The sequence below is a fragment of the Penaeus vannamei genome, chromosome 21 (genome assembly GCF_042767895.1).
Source record: "Penaeus vannamei isolate JL-2024 chromosome 21, ASM4276789v1, whole genome shotgun sequence".
In the NCBI taxonomy this organism is placed as follows: Eukaryota; Metazoa; Arthropoda; class Malacostraca; order Decapoda; family Penaeidae; genus Penaeus; species Penaeus vannamei.
Window position 1 is genome coordinate 8476288 of NC_091569.1, and position 7500 is coordinate 8483787.

At 43.0% G+C, this 7500-nt stretch overlaps 1 protein-coding gene across 2 annotated transcripts in view; it reads left to right on the top strand.

Annotated features, from left to right (window-relative positions):
• The window catches only part of stnA (stoned A), a 34100-nt gene that overhangs the window by 723 nt on the left and 25877 nt on the right, over positions 1–7500 (top strand). The window contains exon 1 of one of the 2 annotated variants that reach the window (XM_070135857.1): positions 1–15. This exon is cut by the window's left edge and continues 545 nt beyond it. The exons of the other annotated variant lie outside the window; for it this stretch is intronic. The gene's annotated coding sequence lies outside the window, so the exon portion shown is untranslated. The remainder of the gene's footprint in view (positions 16–7500) is intronic. 2 annotated transcript variants of the gene reach the window in all.

Genomic DNA, 7500 nt, shown 5'->3' on the forward strand with positions numbered 1-7500 from the left:
GCGAGCTTCCTGCAGGTGGCTGATCGTCACGACAGTTCGTGATCGTCCTGTGCATGATAACTTGCTTGAAGCTTGTTTGGTATTCGGCCCCAGGAACCTCCGCCTGACCAAGGAAGAGACTGTCTCCCTGTTCCCTCAGGGCGGTTTGTTACGTTCTTATATACGGTTCTTTACTCCGAAGATACGGAATCATTCTAGTTCTATTTTTTTCTATCTGAACATTTTTTATTCCTATTTTCGATTTGAGTATTTATAGTTACGGAACCTGCTCTTCCCCCCACTGTGTATGCGAATTGCTACGCTCTCGCAATTGCTTCCTTTAGCAGCCATTCAGTCATCCGTAAAACCGATTTTCCTCCGTGTTGCTCGACCAGGGTGCCACGGCTCTCGAGAGAAAGCCACACATTTCTTACATAAAAAAAGTCTCCTTCCACGCCCAAGTGAGTGCCGCCCTTTCGCCCTTTTCGCGCCCGCCCTTCTGTGTCCCCGGCGCCCCTTTCGCCGGCCAACGCTCCAGGAGGAGTTTCCTTCCGTCATGATCTCTGTGCATGGTGGTTCCCTTTCATGTTCTGTACTTTCCTTCTCCGTGTCTGGATTCGTATTTGTGCATTTCTATGTGTATAGACGTAGACACATACATACGTATATATATATACAAACACACACACACACAGACACATATATTGTGTGTATATATATATATATATATATATATATATATATATATATATATATATATATATATATATATATATATATATACATGTCTATGTGCGTGGATGTACATATGTAATGTATGTATGTATGTATGCATATATGTATATAGATTTGTATATAATATATATTTATGACAATATGTATATATATATGTCTGTCTGTATGTATATATATATATATATATATATATATATATATATATATATATATATATATATATATATATATATATATATATATATATGTATATATATGTATATATGTATATGTTTATATATATGTATATATTGTGTATGTGTATATTCATACACACACATACACACACACACATCTTTCTACATCTTTCATAGTTTTCTGCTCGTTAAGACTCCCATTTGTCTTCCCTTCGCCCGGATCTCCCGCCGGCTGGAGGATCCCTTGCTTGTGATCCGCAGAATTCTCGCATTTTTTCTCTTATTCGCGGCTTGCTCGTTCGGTAGGAAGGGAAGGAGAAAAAGATTTGTTCGGTTATTCTTATTGTTATTAGTTTTTTATATCTCATATCAATTTTTATTTTTTGTTTTATTATTATTATTATCATTGTTATCGTATTGTCATCGTCATCGTCATCAACATCATCATCATTATCATTATCATTATCATTATCATCATCATCATCATCATTATCATCATTGCCATCATCATCATTATCATTATCATCAGCTGTATCATAACATTTTTGTGTTTATAAACACACACACACACACACACACACACACACACACACACACACACACACACACACACACACACACACACACACACACACACACACACACACACACACACACACATATATATATATATATATATATATATATATATATATATATATATATATATATATATATATATATATATGAATGGTATCTCCTTTGCTTTTAAGTTCCCAGCTAAGCCTTTGTCTCCGCAGTTTCTTTGAAAATCTGAAGATGAAAGTGATTTGTTCTTTTCTGTTTGTTTTCTTTGCAATTCCGTAATTATTTCAAGGTTCATCAGATACTTAAAAAAATACCTTCTAAGTCTCTTTCCTCTGTCTTCGTTCGTGAGGCGACGGTGAGGAAAAATGGAGGAAGGAAGAACCGAAAATGAGAGCGAACGGAGGAATAAGGGGAATTCTGATAAAGAACGTGAATGTGTAATGAGGAATGAAGCAGAGGTAGTGGCAGGGAGGGAGGAGGATGGCGGAGGTGTGGTGAAGTGTGGGAGAAGAAGAAGGAGAAGAGTGAGAAGAAAGAAAGAGGGAGAAGAGGAGTGAGAAGACAGAAAGAGGGAGAAGAGGAGCGAGAAGAGAGAAAGAGATAGAAGAGGAATGAGAAGGGAGAAGAGGGAGAAGAGGAACAAGAAGGGATATAGAGGGAAAAGAAGAACGGGAAGAAAAAAAAGAGAGGGAGAAAATGAGCGAGAAAGAAAAGAGAAGCGAGAAGGGAGAAAGAAGAAAATGAGTGTGAAGAGGAACGAGAAGAATTGAAAAAGAGTGTGAAGACGAACGAGAAGAAGAAAGAGAATAGGAAGAAGTAGTACAGAGAATTGAATAATTTCGATGGAACGGCGTGTATGATGCTTGTGGCGGAGGGAGGAAAGTGTGATGCAACGATGGTGACATAGATGTGTAATGAAGGAAAGAACTTATCCGATGCGGGTGTGCTGGTGTGGCAAATGCTCCGTGCGATGGCAATGGCCTGAAAAGGGGTATATATATATATATATATATATATATATATATATATATATATATATATATATATATATATATATATATATATATATATATATATATATATATATATATATTTATATATATATATATATATATATATATATATATATATATATATATATATATATATATTATATATATATATATATATAATTTAGATTTATGTGTGTTATTCAGGCTGAGGAGCAGAGAGAGAGAGGGGAGAGAGAGAGAGAGAGAGAGAGAGAGAGAGAGAGTGAGAGAGAGAGAGAGAGAGAGGAAAGAAAGAAGATAGAGCGAGAGAGAAAGGAAAGACGACAGAAAGAGAGAGAGAGAGAAAGGGAAGAAGACAGAGAGAGAGAAGGGAAAGAAGACAGAGAGAGAGAAAGGAAAGAAGACACAGAGAGAGAGAGAGAGAAAGCCAAGAAGAAGACGAAGGCGAGATGAAGAGAGGCAGAAACAGAGAGAAAGAGAGAGAGAGAAACCGTTTTTTCCTCATATCGATTTTCTTTGCGGAAAGAGCCTTCCTTTATGAAGCAAAGGAAAGTGGACCTTAACGACTGTCCTAACAGCAAAGAGTTTCATATTAACAGATTTAGAGTGAAAACTGAAGCAACAACAGTTTCGACTTACAAAAGTTAGCGAAACTACTGCATGTAACTTTTCTTTTGTCATTATCATTTAAGCAGAACTAACAACTGTTGAAACTATTATAGACACAAGGAATGCCTTTGATTTTATGGGTAAAGGGAATCCAATCGTCTGCTAAAGATTGCATTATTACACGCATATAGTGTATGTATGTACTGTATTTTTTTTCTTTTTTTTGTGAATGTATGTTTGTATGAATATATATAATGATATTGTATGTTTTAACTTGTTTTCTCCCCTTCTCTTTCTGTCTCTTTCTCTGTCTCTGTCTCTGTCTCTGTTTCTCTCTCTCTGTCTGTCTCTCTCTCTGTCTCTCTCTCTCTCTCTCTCTCTCTCTCTCTCTCTCTCTCTCTCTCTCTCTCTCTCTCTCTCTCTCTCTATCTCTTTCCTCCCTCCATCCCTCTATCCCACCCTCTTCCTCTTCCTCCCACCCCCTTCCTTCGGTTCTTACCCTTCTTTCATCCATCCCTTCCTCCTTCCCTATTCTTCTTGCCCCCCCCCCCTCCCCCTCCTTTCTTCCTCTTTCCGACGGGACTTCCTCCCTTTTCCTCCTGTCCCCCTAGCCCTCTCCCTCTCTCACCACCTCCCTCCCTCTTTCTTTTATCCCTCCAAATCCCCTCTATCCCTTCCTCCCTCCCTCCCTTCCTTCCTTCCTTCCTCCCTCCCTTCCTCTAATCCCCCCCAAATCCCCTCCTTCCCTTCCTCCTCCCTACTTCTCCTCCTCTCCTCCTCCACCCTCCCTCCCTCCCTCCATCAACCGCAATTTCCATCATTCCCTCCCTCCCTCCCTCCCTCCATCAACCACAATTTCCATCTTTCCCTCCTTCCCTCCCTCCCTCCCTCCCTCCCTCCCTTCCATCAACGCAATTTCCATCATTCCCTCCTCCCTCCCTCCCTCCATCAACCACAATTTCCATCATTCCCTCCTTCTTCCCCTCCCTCCCTCCCACCATCAACCACAATTTCTCCCTCCCTCCCTCCCTCCCTCTCTCTCCCTCCCTCCCTCCTTCCATTAACCGCAATTTCCATCATTCCCTCCTTCCCCCTCCCTCCCTCCCTCCCTCCTCCCTCCCTCCTCACCATCAACCGCAATTCCCATCTCCTCCCTCCCTCCCCCTCCCTCCTTCCATTAACCGCAATTTCCATCATTCCCTCCTCCTTCCCTCCCTCTCCCTCCTCCTCTCTCCCTCCCTCCCTCCTTCCATTAACCGCAATTTCCATCATTCCCTCCTCCCTCCCTACTTCCCTCCCTCCCTCCATCAACCACAATTTCCATCATTCCCTCCTTCCCCTCCCCTCCTCCCACCATCAACCGCAATTTCCATCATTCCCTCCTTCTTCCCCTCCCTCCCTCCCTCCATCAACCGCAATTTCCATCACTCCCTCCCCTCCCTCCCTCCCTCCTTCCATTAACCGCAATTTCCATCATTCCCTCCTTCCCCTCCCTCCCTCCCTCCCTTCCTCCTTCCATTAACCGCAATTTCCATCATTCTCCTTCCCTCCCTCTCTCCCTCCCTCCCCCCCTCCATCAACCGCAATTTCCATCACCCCCTCCCTCCCTCCTTCCATTCCACAACCGCAATTTCCATCATTCCCTCCTTCCCCTCCCTCTCTCCCTCCCTTCTCTCCCTCCCTCTCCTTCCATCAACCGCAATTTCCATCATCCCCTCCCTCCCTCCCTCCCTCCTTCCCTCCATCAACCGCAATTTCCATCACTCCCACTCCCTTCCGCCATTTTGAAAGATGGCCGACTTCAGGCTCGTGAATTAATTTCCCCGCAAATTTCTTCTTATTAGCCTCGAGCAACTCCTTCTTTGCTTTCATGCTGCAAGCACTCAAGCACGAACTCAAGTGGCACCCTTCCTGACCCCGAGATACGCCTGCTCTTCTCTGTCTGTCTGTCTGTCTGTCTGTCTGTCTCTTTCTTTCTCTTTCTCTCTCTCTCTCTCTCTCTCTCTCTCAGTCTCTCTGTCTCTCTCTCTCTTTCTCTCTCTCTCTCTCTCTCTCTCTCTCTCTCTCTCATTCTCCCTTTCTCTCTCTCTCTCTCTCTCTCTTCTCTCTCTCTCTCTCTCTCTCTCTCTCTCTCTCTCTCTCTCTCTCTCTTCTCTTTCATCTTTCTCTTTCTCTCTTTCTCTTTCTCTTTCTCTTTCTCTCTCTCTCTGTCTCTCCCTGTCCCTCACCCCCCCCCCTCTCTCTCTCTCACTTTCTCTTCTCTTCTCCTTCTCTCTCTCTCCACTTCGTCCACTGATAACCTGACTGATTCGTTATCTTTGACTCATCTTACTCGATTCGCTGGATCCTGAGTCGTTCATTTATTCACTGTCATGTCACTCTTTCATATTTCTTGTTCTTTGTTCATCTCATTTTGTTTGATTGTTTGTTTGTTTGTTGTTCTTTCTGTGTTTTGTTCATCTCAATTTTTGTTATTTGTTCATCTTATTTTTGTTGTTCTTTGTTCATCTTATGTTTTGTACCTTTTTTGTTCCTTGTTCATCAAAAATTTTCTTCCTTGTTCATCTCGTCATATGTTCTTTTTTGTTTGTCTTATCATGTATATGTTTTAACTTTTCATCTTTGTTCACATCATCATATTTATCCACTATTTCTCTAAATCTTATTCACCTCATCATGTGTTCCATTCTTGTTCATATTATTTTATTTTCGAAATGAATTTTAATATTTTCCTTATTCACCCTATCCTTCTGTTCCTCTTATTTGTTCGCTTTATCATATTCTTTTTTCTTCCCCTTCTCATCTCGTTCCCCTTTTCCCTTCCCCTCACATTCTCCTCTCATTCTCCTGGCACTCTTGGCATCCTTGGCATTCCCCCGTGACCGCACTCTTGTCTGCCGCCCCCTTTCTAATCTCTCCACATACCGCGGGGGCGTCTGCCTCTCCCTCTTTCTCTCTCTCTTTCCCCTCACTTCAGCCATATTTGCTTCTCTCTCCGTTTCCTCTTTGTTTTGGCATGTTTTGGTTCTCTCTTTCCCTTTACTAACTTCTGGGATATTTTGGTTTTGTCTCTGTTTCCCCTCACTTCTGGCACGCTTGGTTCTTACTCTCCCTCATTTCAGCCATATTTGCTTCTTTCTCCCTTTCCACTTTGTTTTGGCATGTTTTGGTTCTCTCTCTCTTTCCCCTCACTTCTGGCACGCTTGGTTCTTACTCTCGCTTTCCCCTCACTTCAGGCGTATTTGCTTCTCTCTCTCTCCCTTTCTTCTCACTTCAGGCGTATGTGCTTCTTTCTCCCTCTTTCCCTTCACTTCTCTCTCTCTCTCTTCCCCCTCACTTCAGGTACATCTGCTTTTCTCTCCCTTTCCCCTCATTCCAGTCACATTTGCTTCTCTCTCTCCCTTTCCCCTCACTTCTGGAATATCTGTTTCTCTATCTTTCTTTCTTTTCACTTCAGACATGTTTGCTTCTCTCTCCCTTTCCCCTCAGATACATCTACTTCTCTCTCCCTTTCCCCTCATTTCAAGCATATTTGCTTCTCTCTCTCTCCCTTTCCCCACCAGAAACACCTGCTCTCTCTCCCTTTCCCCTCACTTCAAGCAATCTGTTCACCCTCCCTTTCCCCTCTGTTCAGGGAAAGCCTTTCCATCCTCTTCATTTCCCTCTCTCTATCTCCTCTTTTGTTATTTTGATCCCCCTCTCCTTACCTCCCCTCTCGCTATTGCCTCCTGATCTCCCCTCTCGCTGTGTCTTCTCTTCCAATCCTATCCTCTTCCCTCACCTGTTCTCCCCTCTCGCTCTTTCTCTTCTTCCTTTTTTCACCCCTTCTACTTTTCTTTTCACATTTTTTTCCTTTTCTTTCTTTGTCTCTTTATTTTCTTTTGTTGTTTCTTCTTTTCTTCTGCTCTACTCGCTTCTGTCTCGTCTTTTGATTTGTTTTCCCTTTTTCTTTTCTTCTTCTTCCTCTCTCCTCCTCTTCCTTACACCCCCTCTCCCCTCCTTCGTCCCTTCCTTCTTCCTTATACCCCTTTCTGTTCCCCTTCTCTACTTCTCCCTTCTTTACACCCTTTTCTCCCTTCTCCCTCTTTCTCCCTCTCTTAAACCACTTCTCCATCCTTCCTCATTCGTTCTTCCCTCCCCCCCCCCTTTTCCTTACACTCCTTTCTCCTTTCCCTTCCTTCTCCTTTCCTTCTTTCCTCCCCTTTTCCTTACAACCCTTTGTCCCTTCCCCCATATTTCTATATTTCTCCACTCCATCTTCTCTTCTTTCTATCCATTCCTTCTCCCTTCTTTCTTCTCTCCCCTCTTCCTTACACCCCTTCCTCCTTTCCCCATCCTTTTCCCTTCCTTCTTCCCTCCATCTTCCATTCTCTCGTCATTCCTCCCTCCTTCTTCCATTCCCTCTCCCCTCCTTCTTCCATTCCCTCTCCCCTCCTTCTTCC